We start from the raw sequence: 22,212 nt of genomic DNA on the forward strand, positions 1-22,212 counted from the left end.
TTTGTGCCTGTGTGCTTAGTCATGTCCAACTCTTTGTCACCGCACGGACATACATACTCAATGGTAAAAGACTGAATACTTTCCCCTAAGATCTAAACAAAGCATCTTTGTTCAGAGCTTTTGCCACTTCTATTTCCTATTTTAACAGGCTTCTAAAGGCCTACATGTTTCCTAAACTTCATTCATTACCAGCAACCAGAAAGTATTTTTTTTTAGAAAGTTTGTTTTTCATTATCTTTATAACTCCTGTATAACCAATACTTTGGAGAATGGCTGAAAGAGATAAATGGAATAAGTAGTAGAATTCGAGGAGCAGGAAATTTCTTGAAGAGAGATTATCTGAGGGCACGTGTGTGTATAAGATCAATAGCCATTTATATAGTGGGTAATTAGTCCGACTTAGCCCAAGTTCCTAAGAAAACAAAGTCTGAGGTTTTATGAGGTGGTACAATCTTAGGGCAGCAGCAGTCAGAGGGAGAGGAACATGAGGCAGGAATGGAGAGGAAGCAAATACAAGCTGCTGCATTAACAAACTGGCCAGGTTCACAAGGAAACACAGTTGACTGCCCAGTTGCATAGGATATATTAATACTTCAAACAGGCTCTTTGGAACTACAGTGCTTTAAAACAGTTCATCATGGGGAGGAATTATCTCCTCCTTTCCACCGTCCATGTATCAATGGCCAAAGTTTGCTACATGGAACATTAACTCTCCTGCCCTTCTTGGTTTGCCCAGCCAGCTACTGAAGAAGCTGAAGACCATGCCTTACAGTAAGATGCTTCATTTGAGACCAGAGTGATGTGACAAGTCAAAGCCTCTGTAGGTCTGGTCAGATCTTGTCTGTGTTCCCAACAGGCCCAACAAAGAGGCGTGTGATCACTTTGAGGAGGGAGTGGCAGCAGGTGTGTTATTAGGTGATGGTGCTGGCCAGGGCACTCCACGGACCAAGCAGTGAGAACAGTGAGAACCTGGAGGGCAAGCAGGGCTGAGTAAACCTGGGAGGCACACAAACCAGGTCTGATGCAGTCTCTAAAGAACCAACTGCTGAGGGTGATCTGCTCATAGCTTGAAATAACCATCTAAAGTTGGCCCACACCTCTGAAATCCTTTGAGATAAATTCGCTCCAAAATGTGGCATATGCTCCTGTTAATTGGCAATACACTCAAAATGTCACTCCCTGAGTTATTGCAAATGCTGTATGGAATTTAACTGAGCATCGATTAACTTTCTGTCAGAAGTCTGAAAAGTTTTTTTCTGCTGAGATGTGCACTCAGATGACATGTCTGGGCATCATATACTCCTATGGGTTTTGGGTTTACCTGAGATGGATGCAATTTCTGGTATTCTCAATGTAATCTACTTGTTCTCTCCCACTCCTACTTAAGGGAATACCTACTGAGAGAGCTACATAGGGATAACTATTTAAAAATGTATGTATATAAATCATTTGCAATGATTATTAGTATTGTTAGCGAGTCAAGCACAGTGTTTGAGCTTTTAAGCATGGAGTTCTTAATCAAGCTTCTGCCACTTTCTAACTATATTGCTTTGGACAAATAGGTTCACCTCTCCTGCTTCATTTATCTCATCCATAAAACACAGATAATAACAATGTCCACCAAATTTGGTTGTGTGACAAATAAATTCACCTCTTGCGCTATTGCTGATTTAGAAGAGTGCACAGCAACAAGTAACAATAGCTAGTTATTTGTGATTATTAGGTGGGTCAGTGGTAAAGAACCTGCCTGCTAATGCAGGGACATAGGTTCAATCCCTGAGTCAGTAAGATCCCCTGGAGAAGGAAACTGCAACCTACTCCAGTATTCTTGCCTGGGAAATCCCATGGACAGAGAAGCCCTGCAGGTTATAGTCCATGGGGTCACAAAAGAATCAGACATGATTTAGTGACTAAAAACAATTACTTTAAAACCATTATTAATAACAAATGACTTCATTTACCAGTGTGCCGCTGTTTTTTAATTCAATTCAATTTGATGAATGTAAACCACTGCTCTGTAAGAAAGGCAGAAACTATGTTTTGAGTTTGCTACAATTTTTTCTTCGAAAAAACTGGAAATCTAAGTCACACATATAGCTCAAATGCCAACTTCTGCAAAGTATATTCCACTTCTATGAGTTAGATCTTCATTCTAATTCTTATCAGAAGCTGCAGGATTCTAGGTTCTTTATTGAAAAGGTTAGTCTGGAGTTTTCAACTGGTTTTCTTCTCAAAAGAAAGGGTAAGTTAAAAATTGGAAAGTATCAGAACCTGGGTCTTAGAATCATTGATGTAAATGAGCTCATGAACACAGGTAGGTGGGAGAGCTACAGAGCGAGGTCAGACAGTGTGGGTGCAAGCAAGTTCTCTAAGTGGGTGTTTGTCTTTTTCATGTGTTTTCTTCCCAGGCATGAGTTCTCGTCTGTACTAAACAGAAGTTGTTTAGTAACAGCTGCTACTGGGCCTCTTGGTCCATCACATCTCTACCATTTTCTGTTAGCATCAGCTTCATTCTTTGGGCCTCCCAGGACAGAAATCCTGGTCTGGTCTTTGTTTCATCCCTTTTAGCCTCTGCATTTAGTTTGCCACTAAATTCTCTAGATGTTTCTTATACTATCCCAAGGCTCCCTTCTGGGAAGAGTTGTTTTCTTATTGGTTTCCAAAATATATCGAAGACACCTGTTTATATACCTGTCTCCCCCATGAGATGAACAGTTACTCCAGGGCAGCACTGCCTTCGCCTTTCTACCCTGCAACACTTAGCACAGTGCCCAGAGCAGCACATTCTCAGTGTTTATTAATCAGAAGACATTCTGATCTTTCACCTGCTCTAGTGGGCTGGTCACACTTTCCCATCCAAGGACCAACTTCCACATAGAGTCTAAGAGAGCTAAGTAGCCCCTGGAACAGAACTTACTGCCATTCTGCAACATGTAGAGAATTTCTCTGAAGTCTTAGGTTTTATCATACTTGCTTGGTAAAAAATAATATCAATTACTTACAAGTTAAATTATCTTTACCTCAAAACCTTCGAGTAAAACTAATGCTTGGCCAACATTTTGGTGTATGTGTGTGAGGGTAGTGCACCCCAGTTTAAAAGGCACAGTTCTTTGTGGTGAGCATCCATCAGGCAAATGTTCCTCACACATTGTGATGATGTCCCTCCTCTGCTTAATAATTTACAGAACTTCCATGTGTCTCCTGCATCAAGCCCAAACTCCCCAGTCTGGCTCCGATGTGCCTGCTGCCTCATTTCTTCCTGCCCCTGGGGACATGTATCACTCTAACCAGCTTGTTTGCTCACTGTCCCTTATGTCATACTCAGTGTTATCTCTGGACCTTTGTACTAATTCTCTGAAATGTTACAGTCTCTCTATCCTGTTTTTTTCTTCATCCCCTGAGGACCAATTCATACAACTCCTCTAAGAAAACTTCGGCATCAGCTCAGGGGTTTTTACCTCCTCTAAAATCCTCTGTTAAGAAAGGGAGCAAGGGCTGATTGCTCTCTCTGTATCTCTGACATCAGTACAGAGGAGATGCCAGACACATCAAGGAGTATCAACATTCTTCTTGACCTCTGTAGCCACCTGGCCTAAGCTTGCACTAGAATACATGCCTTTATTCACTAAAGATGATTTTTTCCAGTTTTATCAAAGCTATAATTGACAAATAAAAACCATGCATGTTTATGGTACACAATGTGATATTCTGACACGTGCATATATGGTCAAATTATTACCACAATCAAGTTAATTAACATGTCCATCACTTCACCTAGTTGCAATTATTTACCAACATAAATTGGATGTTTATTTTGTATAGGTCACTATGTGTAAGAATTTCCATACTAATATATTTGAAGATGTTATTGGTCTGGCCCAAGCATCTGTCATGACAAAATCTTAATTCTTAACAAGGAAGTTTATTTTATTTTGGGGCAACTGTGCAAGTTTTTCTTTACGATGACCTGAAATATGTTTCCCTGATGTTTGGTTCTCTTCCTGAAAAAATTTAGAATAAATCGAATACCTCTTCCATATAACACTTTGATGTTCATCTCCTTTTTTAATAATTCTATGCCCAGCTGACATTAAAATTCTCATCTTCTGTTCCTCCTTTTCTTTACAGCCTTCTAGTATAAAACTCTATGGTTTCCAGACCCTTCCTTATCTTGTCTTCTTTTCAACATGCTTGATTTTCCTATAGCTCTTGGTAATTGAATATAGACGTATTGTAATTATACCAATGCAAGTATCTACTGATTAATCAGGGCATGATAACATTTTAGCCTAGAGACCAGTGTCACAAATGACACACAGACATGTCTTGGTTACCTTTATCACCAACCCAAACTTGCTTCTCTTCTCAAAGTAAAGCTTGCTGACAACAATCAGATCTCAAACTATTATTTTCAAAAAATGACTAGCAAAAATGCACTGCGGTTCCTTTACACATGGAAATCAATATGTAGAAGAACCCATTGTGTTCCTGGCATGGTACCAGGTGCTAAGTGAATGCTAGTGAACTAACAGAGATAGTCCTGTAACCAAAAAGCTTCAAATTTTCCAGTAAGAAAAACAAATTAAAAGAAAACAGGTAACAAATAAATATAAATAGTATAAAAGAAACAAACAGGAGAAAGAAATGGATTAAAAATGGTGGGTCCCACTTAGATAGGGTGCCGGAGGAAGGTTTCTCTGTGGTACTGACATGAAGTTGAGATAAAGAGGAGAAACAGGCTGTCATACCAAGTGAGAGGGGCAGCCTTCCAGGAAGAGGAAACCAACTGTGCAACAGCGTTAGGGAGGAAGACCTTGGTTAAGTTTTAAAACCAAATGGAGGCCAGAGGGCAGGGGCAAGTGTAGAACAAAACAAGACTGGAAAGCGAGCAAAGGCCTGGTTACTAAGGGTCTTCTAAGTCATGGGAGGTTTTGAGCAGGATAGAATATGAAGTGGCTTTTGATTGAAAAAATATTCAGGCTGCTACAAATCCAGCCAGGAGGCAATTATGGTGGCCCAGGCAAGAGATGATAGTGACTGGCTTGGACCTGGGTAGCTATAGTGGGGCTGAAGACAAGTTGGCAAATTTGATACATAGTATGGGGGTGCAAACAACAGTTTGCTAGTTAATTATCTATCAAATCTATATGTCTACTAAGTAATTCTTACAAACCCAAATGAGATATTTTCATGAAAACATGGGTACATCAAATAAATAAACTGATCTTCAGTTGTCCTTTAAAAAAATCCCCAAAACAACATGTAGCAGGGTTTCTGTTTGCAATGGCAGAAGGTGGCCATTCATATTCCATATTTGAAATATCGTGCACTATCTGTTCTGAAAATACAAATGAAAAAAAGGGCAATCCAAAATAGTCATGGAGGCTATGCTCCTTTGCTCCTTGGAGTAAAGCAGTGGATCCAAGGCTCATTCTGGGTTCACATTATTAAACACTAGATTTGATTTCAGCCTTAGATTCATGAGTCAATATTCTAGGAAAATGGATTTCTGCTCATTTTAGAAAAGAACTTTCTCATAAGTGCTTTTTGAGGAGGTAAACTTTAGGAAAATGATCTGTCAGACTTCCTGTCTCCTCAATTTTCTATCAAGTGGCCATTTGACTGGTCAAAGGCTATCAAGAGAATGATCTCCTTTGCTTTTAGGAACTTGAGAATTCTTAAAGTTACATTTATTGGTTCCCAGGAAAGAAATTAGCCCAATATCCCAGAAGTCAGTGCTTTAAATGTGCTTGGATAATAAAAATCCAAAGACAAATGTTAAGATGTTTCAGTCCTATTGCTAAGAGAGATTAACTTTGTTGTCCTGGGCAAGATTCTTGGTTATTCTTTGACTTGATTTACCTAAATATTACATAGTTATAACAATCAATGGTTTTCTCTCCTCTATAGTAAATTAGAATCTGAAAAATCCCCAAAATCGAATAGGAAAAGTGAGAGAAAGTACCTAATAGTCAAAAAAGGAAAGAGGGAATTATTGAAGTACCTGGCAACATTAAGCAATCATGACTCAATGACCAGAGAAAAATCACTCAGTCAAAAAATGAACAATTTTTCACCTAAATAGACTTTTTTCTGCTCTGTGAACCTTGTTTCACATTTCTAATCCTCTGGAAGGTTGATCATATAGTGAAACTACAAATGTCACCAAGACACTGTGACCCCATCCTCATCTTGACTTATGTCCTAAGGTGTGTTCAGAAGAGGGTGACAACTTGGCATCTATACTTTGAAATGTGGCCTCTGTCTGGACTGATTTTATGAGTGACTTTTCTAAAGAAGATCCTGAAGAGGCAGACATTGTAGTGTTATTGAGGACATCTCTCTCTTCTAGAGCAAGTCTTTTAGTCTCTCTCTATCTCAATGTTTTCATCTGTAAAATGACACCTAGAACTTACTACGGTTGTTGTAATGCTTGTGATAAATGATAATGTAAAAAAATTCTTGAAATCATGTTTTATGTTAGTGACATATTATTGGTTATGTTAATGACAGTAAATGCTATTACTAACTTTATACTTTCATCCACAGCTACAACTTCAGCTTCCGTGTGAATGCCTATAATTCCCAATTACTGATCAGCCCTTGTGACCAAACTTTGCACTAGCATACACTCTTGTGCCTCTCCATCCAAAAGACTCAGTCCATAATGGCAATCTTCTGTGGTTATCAAGTTCGATGTGTCTGCTACAGCATATTTGGCCTGGACCCTTCCTCTCTGTCCCATCACACCTCCTCTCTCTCTCCTCTACCATCTGCAAAAAAGCACAATGACACATGCAATCCTATGTCTATGTCTTAGTTCATGCTGTTCTCCAGGCCTGGAATGCCCTTTTCTTGGTACACACAAATCCTACACATTCTTCAAGGCCTTCAATTTCATCACCTCTACAACTTTACTTTCATGATTTAAAACATACCTATATCAATTTGGTACCATTTATAGAATCCTTATTTGTGTTTTCATTTGTTTTCTGAATGCAAATCTAATTTTTCTAACCAAGTTGGAGACTTCCTGAGAGTGGACCATTTCTAATGCTTTTTCCATATCTTCAAAAGCGTCCCTCGCTAAATCATATACAAACTGGGGACCCATAAGCACTACTTGACTTTAACTGAACCTCCACTTTAGTAAGTTCTTTCTGAAACAAGCTTAGAATATGCCACAAAGATGACTATGGGAGTGGTAGAGATCATATTTGTAATTCACTAAAACCCCTCATAATGACTTAACCCATGCCAGAGCCCATACGAGGACAGAACACAATTAATGCTCCCTGAAACCTATTACTTCTCCATCTTGCAGATGCAGAATCTGAAAGAGAATCTCAGTTATGTAATCTTCCTCAGGAGATAGAGCTTGAAGGCTATTACCTTCAAACAGGTAGTTGTACAGTTTTCCCTGCATTTAATTACAAACTGTATATACTCCTTTTACCTATCAACAATGTAACAGAGTCTGTTCTTGTTTAATTTCTTTTTTTTTTAATTTTATTTTATTTTTAAACTTTACATAATTACATTAGTTTTGCCAAATATAAAAATGAATCCGCCACAGGTATACATGTGTTCCCCATCCTGAACCCTCCTCCCTCCTCCCTCCCCATACCTTCCCTCTGGGTGGTCCCAGTGCACTAGCCCCAAGCATCCAGTATTGTGCATCGAACCTGGACTGGCATCTCGTTTCATACATGATATTTTACATGTTTCAATGCCATTCTCCCAAATCTTCCCACCCTCTCCCTCTCCCATAGAGTCCATAATACTGTTCTATACATGTTCTTGTTTAATTTCTTATGTGAAACCTTTGTAACTAGAAGCCTCAAAATGGCAGTCCACAGCCAAACCGGACCACAGAGGTTGTTCTGGCTCACTTTAAAAGTATACACATTTTAAAGCAAATGATTTTACCTGAATACATGGATTCCTAACTAAATTTGAGTGAATTAAAGTTAGATCAAATAAAGTTACTAGAAGAAAGCATGAATTGATACTTGCATACTCTTGGAAGCACGAAAAGCCTTTCCAATAAATATGTGAAGTTCAAAGGTCATAAAAAACTTTTGACATAAAAATTTAAAACACCTATATTCGGAAAGGAGAGAGACAGGCATGGTGGGGAGGAAGGAGGAAGAGGAGAGGGAGAAGAAGAAAATGAGGACAAAGACAAATTAGGAAACAAAATTTGCAATATGTATAGCAGACAAATGCTAAACTATCCCTAACATACAAGGAATTCATCAAAATCAATAAGAAAATCATTAAATTCCTAATAGAAAAAGAAGATAGAATTAGCAATTCACAGAAGGAAAATGCAAGTAGCTAAATAAACATAAGAAAAGATGTTGAATCTTAGTAACAATGAAACTTAAATAAAAATAAGAAGATAGAATTTTCTCCCATTACACTGGAACATGTTAAAAAGATTAATAATATCTAGTACTGGCAAAAGTATGGGAAGACAGGCACTCTCTTATGCTGATGGTGGAAATATAAAATGGTTATCATCTCATTGAGGGCATTTTTAATATGTGGGGAAAAAATCTAGAAGAATATACATAAACCATTAACAGTAATCTTTTTGTAAGATTATTTTATACATTTTCCATTGTTCAAATTTTTAACTAGAATATATTTCTTTTATAAACTTCCTCCTCCCTCACTCACACACAAAAAACCCTATATAGATATATTCTGGTTCCTTTAGTATCCTCTTGCTGCTTATTGCTCTCTAGGGAGTCATGCCAGGAGACCAGTATCAGACCATGTGGAGAAGAAACACTGTTCTTTTCTCTACTTTCCTCTCCATCCCAAGACCCTATGCACCTATGTATTTATAATCCAGCACCCAGGTGGAGAAGGGGCTCTCTCCAGTCCTACAAGTTCAACCTTCACTTAGGCTCAAGGTGAACACAGTAGTGTGTTCTTCAGAGATGAGAACAGTGTATGTCATACAACCTTGGACAAATTGCTTAATGTCTCCTATCCTTAGCTTCTTTCTCCATAAAGAGTCGTAACAGCATCTAATTATTACAGTGGCTGTAGGGATTAAATCCCTGGAGGAGGGCAAAGCAATTCACTCCAGTATTCTCGCCTGGAGAGTCCCATGGTCCATAGGGTCGCAAAGAGTCTGACATGACTGATGCACTTTAGCATGCACGCAGGGATTAAATGAGACTATAAATGCCTGGCGCATGGTAAGTGCCTGCTAAGTGGCAGTTGCTCTTACTATCATTGTTATCAACTGTCCCTTTTAGGGTCAGGACTGTGCCTATGGTATTCACTGTACATTTTATTTCAGTTATATAAATGGGTATCTAATAAATATTTCTTGACATTTATGGCCACATAGCATCAAATGATTCATGTTCACATTGGTTTGAAGGAACACTAAATCTTGTTATATTTTTGTTTAGAGACTCTGCTTTTATAGGCTGATCCTAAGAAATGTTGAATTTGTCCATTCCAGAACAAGTCCATACTAGAAATACTAGAACTGCCCAGGACAGACTAGTAGTGTTCTGAGAGTGAAGAGCAGGAATAGAGAGATACAAAGGTAAATCTCTCTGCAGGCAAAGCAGTGCAGAGGGGTAGAGAGGAAGAAACTGAGTTTGCATAAACCCCAACCCAATCTTCCTTTCAGTTTACTCATCGAGATTTCACTAAAGATAAAAAGTAGACCTGTCTTTACTGACTAGCCTCCTTCCCACTCCCCTGCCACCCAAAGAAAAATAAAACACAATCTTTTCAGGTTTGAAACTTAGAAAGTTTTTGTAGTTTATAATTCTTGTCAAAAGCATCTCAAAGAAACATGTAAGTGGTCCTAACTTAATGAGCTTCTTAAGAATTTGATTCAAAAGAATATCTTCATGATTGTGTGCATGAGACATACCTTTTGGCATGACTAAAAAGATCTGTTACAGGGAAAAGAGATTGTTTTTGAGTTTGGGCAGGGGATTCCTGATATGATCAAACCAGTAGACTATGTTTTCTTGGGTTTGTGATTTAAGGTGGAATTTCGTTTCCTCCACAGTGAATTTCCTTGCCTTTGTTGATTGCTTCTAATCTTAATGCCATTAAAAATTGAGGTTTTTTTTTTTTTTTTTGAATATGATTCTGAATGTGGAAAAACAAATTGCTTGCTCATTCTCATTTTCAGTGATGGAAGGTATGAGTGCAGTCATTGTGGTGCACACACCTCCCTTACTTTCAGTTTTTCCTTTGTTAAGATATGGAAAGTAATAAAGACAGTAATTTGAATAAGGTGGGAAGACCAAGTCTTGGGCAAATTTCTCCATTGCTTTTGCTTATATTATCAAGTTGATGTGAATAAAAACTCCAGATTTTTAAGGTAAAATTAATACCAGGATTTCAGCATTTCTTTCCATTATATCAACTTTCTAATCAACCTCCATCTTTCCCTCATGAGAAGGGAAAATACATTTTTTTAAAAAAAAACTTCATTTTTGAGGGGTTTAACTTTTAAAAAATTCCGTATCATCACGATCCTGTCAAAAACTGAGAGCTATGAATGAACTATGAATACTCCAAGGCAAAAATTCACATTTCATTTGAAGTAAATATTTTTTGTTTCTGTATGTGTTTCTCAATACAAATACCACCAGCACAAAAAATAATGTTTGTTTCTTAAAATGCACAGTGGGACCTTCTAGTTGAATCCTCACATTCCACAGGTGAAGCAGCAGAGTGTGAAATAGCTCAAAAAGACTAGTGCTTGGCATAGAGATACAGGGCACTGGAGTGAACTCTTTGGCCTGTTTTGCAAGTGCTGCAGCTTATCCTCCACCACTCACAAGGAGGCAGCTCAGTAGCAGGAAATGAGGGCAGGAGCACGTTGGGTGTCTGTCTGTTAAAGGCTTGGCTGGAAAAAGTGCATCTCTGTCAGTCTAGACAATTTAGCCCAGAACAGTCCAAGAGGGCCAGGCAGACAAAGAGAGTTGAGGTCTAGTGATGGACTCAAATCAAAGAGCCAAGAATCACAGGGCAAGAACTTGTGAGTGACACCAGCCAAAGAGGACATGATTGGGATTAATTCCAAAGACCTGTGGGAATGGATCTAGCTTATTAAAGAGTTCAGCAGGGTAGAGCAAATGACTATATTAACTTCTACTTTTAAAAAGCATAAATATGCAACCTCATCGGAGCCCTAAATTGCAGTGGATAATAATCTTAAAACTAACAGCAGGTGAGTGAGGCTTTTATTTCTGCTTGTATTACCCATATGACTGGCATTATCAGTTTATAGGCATAAAAGCAGTCATAGTGCTAATTTTAGTGGTTAATTGTTTTAGCCCCATCTACAAGTTATTAACAAGTCCAGAACCTCAATCTTGAGCCTTCTCACTTCCTTGACCCACAACTGACAAGACTGCCAAAAAAGTCAGGTGCCTACTGAGTTCAAAAAGTCAGTTTTGATTCCAAGCACTCACTGGAAGAGGTTTTTGCTTTGGTTGCTGCCATGGGTCCCCCATAGGCCAAAGGACATTATCTCCTTGTGAACTGATGCTCCTGCTATCCCAGACCATGCTGAGACTGAGGTACTGCCACACTGGGCTTTAAAGAGAGAGCCAGCAGTCCACATGTTGACAGTCTTATTCCAAAGGCTGACCTCTAGATCCAGCCTTAGCCATGTGATGCAGAGCTCCCCCCTATCCCATGAATCCATCAGACCAGGCTCCTCATCTCCTCTAGTCCATTATCCTTTCAAACTGCAGGAAAATCTCAATCAGAGCCATCCCAATCCATCAAAAAGTTTCTAATGAATTGCTATTTAAAAGGTTTTCTGTCTCCTTTTCTTTCCCAGGGGGTTGCTTGGCATCTATGCAAACTTATCTACCTTTTCTCCAGCAACCAGCCATGCACACCAAGAGGTCTTGAGAGATGTCTTATACTAAGATTCTGCTTCACTCTTCTCCTGGGGCAATGGGTGCATGTGTACCTTTTGTTTGCCTAATAATTTGGGATCACTTAAATGACCATCCTGAAAAAGAAGACCCACTGTCTCCACCTACACCAAGGACATATTGTCAGCTTTAAGTGCTGGCTAGAGTTCTTACATTTCTATCCCAGTAAGCAATATCAGGAACCCCAAATCCAAATTCATGGGAAGCAAGGTGGGTTAGGAACTCTATGCCATATTCATCTTGAAATCCAGGTATGCCTGAGCATGTTTAAAAGGCTGGCAGGGTGACCCACAATAGGCATATTTGCCTAAAGAACTGAAGAGCCTTCTGGTAAAGAAAAAACTCATCCAGACATACACAAGAGTCTACATCCTCAGTGCTGGCCCAAGAACAAAGGATCACAGTGGGCAATGGGGAGGGAAGAAAGTCAAGAGAGGCAGTGGATCATGGTGTTTACTACTCAGACTGTCCTTCAGTCCAGCTCCCATGGATGCAACTCTGTGTCCAAGGTAGAAACGGCCGAAATAAAGTGTGAATAAAAACTAAAAGAGCTATTTCACTAAACTTTGTAGACCTTAAGAAACTCAAGGCAGTGCTTTCCAGAGGAAAATCAGTGAGAAGACTGAGAAGAGAAGAGAAGAGAAGAGAAGAGAAGATCAGCATTGGGCAAATTAGAGTTTTGGAAAAGTCCATATAGTCAAAGCTATGATTTTTCCAGTTGTCATGTATGGATGAGCGAGATGAACCATGAAGAAGGCTGAAGCGCCAAAGAATTGATGCTTTTGAACTCTGGTGTTGGAGAGGACTCTTGAGAGTCCCTTGGACATCTAGGAGATCATACCAGTCAATTTTAAAGGAAATCAATCCTAAATATTCATTGGAAGGACTGATGATGACGCTCCAATACTTCGGCCACTTATACCAAGAGCTGATTCATTAGAAAAGACCCTGATGCTGGAAAAAATTGAAGGCAGGAGGAGAAGGGGACGACAAAGGATGAGATGGTTTGATGGCATCACCAAGTCAATGGACATGAGTTTGAGCAAGCTCTTGGAGCTGGTGAAGGACAAGGAAGCCTGGCATGCGGCAGTCCATGGGGTCACAAAGAATTGGACACAACTGAATGACTGAACAACAACTATATATATAGATATATATGGTTTTTCCAGTAGTCATGTATGGATGTGAGAGTTGGACTGTGAAGAAAGCTGAGCGCCAAAGAATTGATGCTTTTGAACTGTGATGTTGGAGAAGACTCTTGAGAGTCCCCTGGACTGCAAGAAGATCCAACCAGTCCATTCTGAAGGAGATCAGCCCTGGGATTTCTTTGGAAGGAATGATGCTAAAACTGAAACTCCAGTACTTTGGCCACCTCATGTGAAGAGTTGACTCATTGGAAAAGATTCTGATGCTGGGAGGGATTGGGGGCAGGAGGAGAAGGGGATGACAGAGGATGAGATGGCTGGATGGCATCACCGACTCGATGGACCTGAGTTTGAGTGAACTCCGGGAGTTGGTGATGGACAGGGAGGCCTGGCGTGCTGCAGTTCATGGGGTCGCAAAGAGTTGGACACGACTGAACTGAACTGAACTGGATAGATATATGGCTATGACTGATTTGTGTCATATGGCAGAAACCAACACAACACTATAAAGCAATTATCCTCAAACTTAAAAGAAAAAGAAATGCAGCAAGAGAGATACTGTTCTGTGACTGTTCCTGTAACTCTGCTTGTACCCCAGTCTGTGCTAGGGGCACAAAGCCTAAAATATAGTTGAAGCATGAAAATTCGTTCCATGGTAACCTGCCAGGCCTTCTGCATTCCATTCGCTTTCTACAGCTAAAAATGTTTCAAAAACAATTTAACAGGAATCCTTATAAATGAGAGCAGCTGCTTGGGGGAGGCAGGGAAGAAAAATCAATCTGAAAATGGGCCTATATTGTTGGGTAAAAACCAACCATTAGGAACTGGAAGATGACAGTTTTGTCTTGTCCATGGTAATATGTATTCATGATTGAGGCTCAAGGTTCCAGCAGGTGCTCTCTGCTCTCATTTTTTTTTTTTTAAACCACATGGAAATATAAACTTCTGGGAATATATGTTTGCAAAGAGCCTGCACATCAAATCCTGAATTTACATGTTTTCACAAGCTGGAATCAAGACTGCCGGGAGAAATATCAATAACCTCAGATATGCAGATGACACCACCCTTATGGCAGAAAGTGAAGAGGAACTCAAAAGCCTCTTGATGAAAGTGAAAGTGGAGACTGAAAAAGTTGGCTTAAAGCTCAACATTCAGAAAACGAAGATCATGGCATCTGGTCCCATCACTTCATGGGAAATAGATGGGGAAACAGTGTCAGACTTTGTTTTTTTGGGCTCCAAAATCACTGCGGATGGTGACTGCAGCCATGAAATTAAAAGACGCTTACTCCTTGAAGGAAAGTTATGACCAACCTAGATAGCATATTCAAAAGCAGAGACATTACTTTGCCAACAAAGGTCTATCTAGTCAAGGCTATGGTTTTTCCTGTGGTCATGTATGGATGTGAGAGTTGGACTGTGAAGAAGGCTGAACGCTGAAGAATTGATGCTTTTGAACTGTGGTGTTGGAGAAGACTCTTGAGAGTCCCTTGGACTGCAAGGAGATCCAACCAGTCCATTCTGAAGGAGATCAGCCCTGGGATTTCTTTGGAAGGAATGATGCTAAAGCTGAAACTCCAGTACTTTGGCCACCTCATGTGAAGAGTTGACTCATTGGAAAAGACTCTGATGCTGGGAGGATTGGGGGCAGGAGGAGAAGGGGACAACAGAGGATGAGATGGCTGGATGGCATCACTGACTTGATGGACGTGAGTCTGAGTGAACTCTGGGAGCTGGTGATGGACAGGGAGGCCTGGCGTGCTGCGATTCATGGGGTCGTAAAGAGTTGGACAAGACTGAGCGATTGAACTGAACTGAAGTGAACTGAACTATTTATATTAAACCAGAGTATTTACCTATCTCTTTGTGATAATTTTGACCAATATTACATTTTCCTTTTTAAAGAGCTGTTTTATTTTTAAAAAAATTTTTATTGAATAATCTTTTAGAAGATTCTCTATCTTTATCTTATTTTTCTTTTTCTTTCATGAATGTAGAAGAAGAAGAAGAAACTGAAGAGTATCAGATATGAGGACTAACCAATGGTCTTGGTTAGGGAAGGCTGAAACAGTTCTCTCCAAAGAATATAGTCTTTATTGTCATTGTTATCATAAAGATAATATTGCTTATGTCAGAAATTGAAAAAATTGATATAAAGGAAAAACAAAAATTTACTGTTCAGAAGATAATCACTCTTAATGCTCTAGTAAAAGACTTACATGTATCTATTAGATACATACATACATACAAATAGACAGGCAGACAGAGCGCACAGGAGCCTTTCTAGGTCCCTCAAGAAAAGCCTAGTACTACCCTTTGAACCAATGTTTAAACGTTGTCACCCAGGATAGACAGACAGATAAGCAAACCTCGTGTTTCAAAATTACCATAACGCAGCAGCTCCACAGATCAAATTAACCACACAGGACAGCCCTAAAGATCGTTCAGGAAAATTGCCAGAACCACACTGTTATCTTGTTTCCAGAACAATGCAGAGTATCTCTGAGGAAACTCATAAACTATAAAGCATCACCTTTGACGTACATAAACATCTGATAGGGGCCACAGCTCCTGAGTGGCTCAAAATACCACAGAAGTGGGTGGGGAGCAGTTCGACCGAGGAGAATCCTTTAACTCATTTCCCTGATACTGCAGAATGTACGTGTTCTTTTAGTTTACCTTATATTTGGAGAAGACATCCCGGAAAGACTCTAATAAAACTTTTAGAATCCAGTGGCTGCTAGTCTGCATCTAAGACCAACGAAATTACTTTCCATCAAAGCAGGAATTTAAAAACAAAACAACATAAAATAAAACAAAAACTTTTATTAACAGGGCAAGAGGTTGGTGCTGGTATAATCACCAACAAAGCTTTCAGTATAGGAGTGGTGTTCACTCTCATTACTGATGTAGTAGAAAGAGGTGGACTTTGAGATCACATAGTTCAAAGTCAAATGTCACTTACTTTGATCTGTGTAAGTCAATCCCATGCAATTTTGGAACCAATAAGCACTTGCTGTTTGTATGAAATACAATTTTAACTGGTCACACTGTATTTTTTTTTTTTTTGCTAACTCTCGCTACCCTACATTCACTCAGTGTGTGTCAATGCACAAGCTACTTTTTCTCTCCAAATCTCCAGCTCTGTATATGTAAGGTGCAGGATAATAAACTCTCAGGTGACTGAAATGCATCTAGGATTCATTAAATAGATAGGTACTGACTGCTTACGGTGGAGAGGGCTCTGGCCTAGACCAGCAAAACAGAGCTTCTCTTCCTAAAGATTACATTAATAGTTAACCACACAATTGGTTCCTTATCTTCAATTGTGATTAGCACAGCAGAAAAGTGGAATATGCCATGAGATCTGTACCCTGTAACTGGGCTTCCCAGGTGGCTCAGTTGTAAAGAATCTGCCTGCCAATGCAGGAGATATGGCTTCAATCTCTGGGTCTGGAAGATCCCCTGGAGGAGGGCATGACAACCCACTCCAGTATTACTGCCTGGAAAATCCCATGAAGCCTGGCAGGCTGTAGTCCATGGGGTCGCAAAGAGTCAGACACAACTGAGCATACATGCACATACCCTACGACTAGTCAGAGAAGCTTTCTCTGAAGAAGTAACACTTTAACTTGGATGCATACACATCCATATGTACTCAAAATTCAAAATGTCCAAAACTGAACTCAGTATTTACTTTTCATCTCCTCCCCCAAATTTGCTTTTTGTCCTGTCTTTAAATTTCAGTTAAAGGGATACTGAGGTTGCCCAGGCCAGAAACCTGGGAGTCATTCTGAACTCATTCCTGATATACTGTCTATCATTTCAGTGATCAAGTTTTGCCAGTTTTCTCTTCCAAATATTCCTCAGATCTGTACCCTGTTCCCCATCTGTACTATCACTGCCCTCATTGTCTCTTGCATGGCTATTTTTGATAGTTTTCTAACCAGTTAATATGCTGCTAGTTCTGCTCCCTTTAAACCTATATTTTACACTTGAACTAGAAAAGGCTATTATATGTCCCTGCTTAAAACATTTCAGTGACTTCCTTTTACCAAAAGTCCAAGCTCTATAACTTGGCAAATAGGGTCTTCATAAATCGGTTCCTATACAAGCCTACACTGTCTTAACATCTGTATTCTAGTAACACTGAACTACTTAATTTTCTGCATACAGCCTAAGATTTCCTGTCCATGTCTTTCTTCAATCTATAATCTCAGCCTGGTATTCTCTAATCAACTCTAACTATCCTTCAAGATTGTGCTCCATTGTCATCTCTTCCTGGAAGTCTTCTCTAGAAGGCTTCTCTATCACCTAAGAGTTATTGTTATCCCGAACCGTATATATGTAGAGCTGGAGATTTGAGCTAAGTGTCAAGTGGACAGACCAGGCCAATGGCCTGCTATTTGCACCATCCCCATTGACAAAAGCTCAGAGTGTCTGATACCCCGTCAGAAAGAGGCTTCTTGGCCTGAGTCACCATGTTTATTATTAATAACACTACCATGCATTTGGTTGATTGCACCAGAGACAGTCAGCAGCTTCAAAGACAGTCGTCAATAGACTGGTCCCTACCCATGAGGCTTCTCATATGAGCTCTACTTAACCTAAGATTTTGTTCAGCAGGAATGAGGATGGGCCTAGCTAGATTGAATAGGGGAGACTAGACTATCTTGGGGAGTTTGAATTCAGAACATCAGAATCAGCAGAAAATAGATGGATGGAAGCCAAGAGACACAAAGAGGGGACAAGAAACAGAAGCCATAGCAGAGTAGAAGCCATGACTAAACAGAAGCTGTGAGGAAATGAAGGTCAGTTAATTTTTAGCAGCCTTAGACATAAAAACACAGATAAGTAGTAGCCTACTAGATGGAGCTTAGTCTACTATGTAGCAGCCAACACCTGCTACTGTGAGGAAAATAAAATTGCTGGTCACTGGACTAAGCACTGGAGAAGGCAATGGCAACCCACTCCAGTACTCTTGACTGGAGAATCCCAAGGATGGAGGAGCCTGGTAGGCTGCCATCTACGGGGTCGCACAGAGTTGGACACGACTGAAGCGACTTAGCAGCAGCAGCAGCAGGACTAAGCACTGTACTCTGAATGAGCTTTTAACCTGTTCCAGAGGTTTGACTGAGTAGCTGCAGTTGTTTCCAGGATGATGTTCAAGAGTTCATGAGATTGCAGTGCCCAAGTGCTCCTGATCTGCTGTATGCCCTTACCTCCTAAAATAACCTACTACACACAAATTCCTTGCAACTTGGAAGGGCTGGAGTCACCTAGTACCCTTTTGCTGGCTGTCCTGGCATTCTGAATAGCCTATGAGAGCCTATACATTTTCCCACTGCAAGAATACTGTCAGCAGTTCTGGTCCCGGGCAAAAAAACTTACTTGAGAAAAAAGGTGTCGTTTATAAAATAAGAGTCAAATCATCATAAGAGATACAGTAACTACTATAAGAATATAAAACATATAAAATAAAACTACTCACACACCCTATTGACATATTTTAAATAAATACAGGCTTTTAGAGTACAATCTGACAATATCTATCAGGAATAGCCAGAAACCTTATTATGGGTTGAACTGTGTCTCCCTAAAAAGATATATTGAAGTCCTAATGCTGGCACCCGTGAATGTGACCTTATTTGGAAATAGGGTCTTTGCAGATGTAATTAGTTAAGATGAGGTCACAGTGGATCAGGATGGGCTGTAAATCCAATGACTGGAGTCCTACAGGAAGCCCATGTGAAAACAGAGAAGAGAGTACCATGTGAACACAGAGACAAAGGTGCAGTGATATATCCTTACACTGAGGAAGGCCAAGGACTGCTAGCAACCAGCAGGAACTAGGTTAGAAACAAGGAACAGATTCTTTCTCAGCCATAACTCTGCCAAAATCTTGACTTTGGACATCTAAACTCTAAAATAATAAAGTTTTGTTATTTTAAGTCAACCAGTGGATGGTATTTTGCTATAGCAGCTCTAGGAAACTTAACCCACATCCCAGTTCAGTTCAGTCACTCAGTCATGTCTGACTCTTTGTGACCTCATGGACTGCAGCATGTCAGGCGTCCCTGTCCATCACCAATTCCTGGAGTTTACCCAAACTCATGTCCATTGACTTGGTCATGCCATCCAACCATCTCATCCTCTGTCATCTCCTTCTCCTCCCGCCTTCAATCTTTCCCAGAATCAGGGTCTTTTCAAATAAGTTAGTTCTTCACATCAGGTGGCCAAAGTATTAGAGTTTCAGCTTCAGCATCAATTCTTCCAGTGAATATTCAGGACTGATTTCCTTTAGGATGGACTGGTTGGATTTCCTTGCAGTCCAAGGGACTCTCAAGAGTCTTCAACACCACAGTTCAAAAGCATCAGTTCTTCAGCGCTCAGGTCTCTTTATAGTCCAACTCTCAGACCCAAATATAACTACTGGAAAAACCATAGCTTTGACTAGACAGACCTTTGTTGGCAAAGTAATGTCTCTGCTTTTTAATATGCTGTCTAGGTTGGTCATAACTTTTCTTCCAAGAAGCAAGTGTCTTTTAATTTCATGGCTGCAGTCATCATCTGCAGTAATTTTGGAGCCCCACCAAAAAAGTCTGTCACTGTTTCCACTGTTTCTCCATCTATTTGCTATGAAGTGATGGGACCAGATGCCATGATCTTAGTTTTCTGAATGTTGAGTTTTAAGCCACCTTTTTCACTCTCCTCTTTCACTTTCATCAAGAAGATCTTTAGTTCTTCGCTTTCTGCCGTAAGGCTGGTGTCATCTGCTTATCTTGGGCACAATAAAGGACAGAAATGGTATGGACCTAACAGAAGCAGAAGATATTAAGAAGAGGTGGCAAGAATATACAGAACTATACAAAAAAGATCTTAATGATCCAGATAACCACAATGGTGTGATCACTCATCTAGAGCTAGACATCTTGGAATGTGAAGCCAAGTGGGCCTTAGGAAGCTTCACTATGAACAAAGCTAGTGGAGGTGACGGTATTCCAGCTGAGGTATTTCAAATCCTAAAATATGATGCTGTGAAAGTGCTGCACTCAATATGCCAGCAAATTAGGAAAACTCAGCAGTGGCCACAGGACTGGAAAAGATCAGTTTTCATTCCTTTTCATTTCTTTCCAATCCCAAAGAAAGGCAATGCCAATGAATGTTCAAACTACCACACAAATGCACTCATCTCCCATGCTAGCAAAGTAATGCTCAAAATTCTCCAAGATAGGCTTCAACAGTGCATGAACCATGAACTTCCATATGTTCAAGCTGGATTTAGAAAAGGCAGAGGAACCAGAGATCAAATTGCCAACATTTGCTGGATCATCGAACAAGCAAGAGAGTTCCAGGAAAACATCTATTTCTGCTTTATTGACTATGCCAAAGCCTTTGACTGTGTGGATCTTAAGAAACTGGAAAATTGTTCAACAAATGGGAATACCAGACTACCTCACTTGCCTCCTGAGAAATCTGTATGCATGTCAAGAAGCAACAGTTAGTACTGACATGGAACCACAGACTGGTTCCAAATCGGGAAAGGAGTATGTCAAAGATGTACATTGTCACCCTGCTTATTTAACACACATCCCAACCCCTAAACAAAAAGAAATGCATATGGGGGAGCTTTTCCAAAGAAATGGTCTAAAATATGGAAATATTCCTATCATGAACATGTCCATCATGGTGTTAATCAGAAGTGGGAAAAAACTAGGAAACGATTAAAATACTGTAATCCAAAATGACTACAAAATGGTAGGTCAGAAGTTAAAGAATCTGCCTGCAATGCAGAAGACCAGGGTTCGATCCCTCGGTCAGGAAGATCCCTTGGAGAAGGGAAAGGCAACCCAATCCAGTATTCTTGCCTGGAGAATTTCATGGACAGAGGAGCCTGGTGGGCTACCATCTGTGGTGTCACAAAGAGTCAGACATGGCTGAGCGACTAACACATACATTCCACAGGATGACTCAGAGGCCTAGCTGCTGCTGCTAAGTCGCTTCAATTGTGTCCGACTCTGTGCGACCCCATAGACGGCGGCCCACCAGGCTCCCCTGTCCCTGGGATTCTCCAGGCAAGAACACTGGAGTGGGTTGCCATTTCCTTCTCCAATGCATGAAAGGGAAAAGTGAAAGTGAAGTCGCTCAGTCATGTCCGACTCTTTGCTACCCCATGGTCTGCAGCCTACCAGGCTCCTCCGTTCATGGGATTTTCCAGGCAAGAGTACTGGAGTGGGGTGCCATTGCCTTCTCTACAGAGGCCTAGCTAGGGCTACTCAAGTCTCTGCCTACTTCTTGCCTTCTGCTTGACTGCTTGAGTAGAACACTGGTCTTTTCCAGCCTTAGAACCTGAACTAAAACATTGATACTTCTTGGTCTTCAGCTTGCTGGCTGCCAACTCCTGGAACTTCTCAGCTTCCATAACCGGATGAGCCCATTCTCACTCTCAATTCTCAATATCCCTCTCTTTTATTTAATATATATATAAAATATATATATTTACACATATACAGAATATATATATATTCTGTTTATCTTGAGAGCCCTGATTAATATAATGCTTACAATATAATGATTAGTGAAAAAAGATTCAAGGACAATTTTATGTAGTGTATGATTACAAGTATGTAAAATATGGCAATCTATAAGATGAGAAAGAGATATAATATTACTAATGATTAAGTGAGGTCAAAGCCTTAAGGAGAGTTTTATTTTTCTTCTTTTTCAAAATGTTAGTAATGTGTTCAGATTTCTTAGATAATTAAAAACGAAATATTTAAAAAGTCAACTATATTATCAGAAGGCTATCTAGGATAATTAATATACATAAGAAATTGCATGAAGAATGTGATAAACATTCATATTCTAGATTCTCCAAGCTTTATTATTTCTATTTCAAATCCTCTATTGATAGACTATATTTTTCAAACTTTATGTTGAATATTTTGAGCTACCTTAGTGTTCATTGCTTCTTCTGAGGACCTATACGAGATGAAGAAACATGGAAGATCTTTGAATTTTCCACTGAGGATACAATCATTAGGAGCTATGAGAAAGTCTGTTTCTTTTTGTGAAACATAGGTTCTATGAGAACAAGTCTATTTTGTTCATCGTTGTTCGCAGCC

The 22,212-nt window shown here is 39.8% G+C and overlaps 1 long non-coding RNA gene across 1 annotated transcript in view; it reads right to left on the reverse strand.

Annotated features, from left to right (window-relative positions):
• LOC139176708 (uncharacterized) overlaps positions 1 to 22,212 on the reverse strand; it is a 195,732-nt gene that overhangs the window by 112,357 nt on the left and 61,163 nt on the right. The gene's annotated exons all lie outside the window — the stretch shown is intronic.

This window comes from Bos indicus, chromosome 17 (assembly GCF_029378745.1).
Source record: "Bos indicus isolate NIAB-ARS_2022 breed Sahiwal x Tharparkar chromosome 17, NIAB-ARS_B.indTharparkar_mat_pri_1.0, whole genome shotgun sequence".
Lineage (NCBI taxonomy): Eukaryota > Metazoa > Chordata > Mammalia > Artiodactyla > Bovidae > Bos > Bos indicus.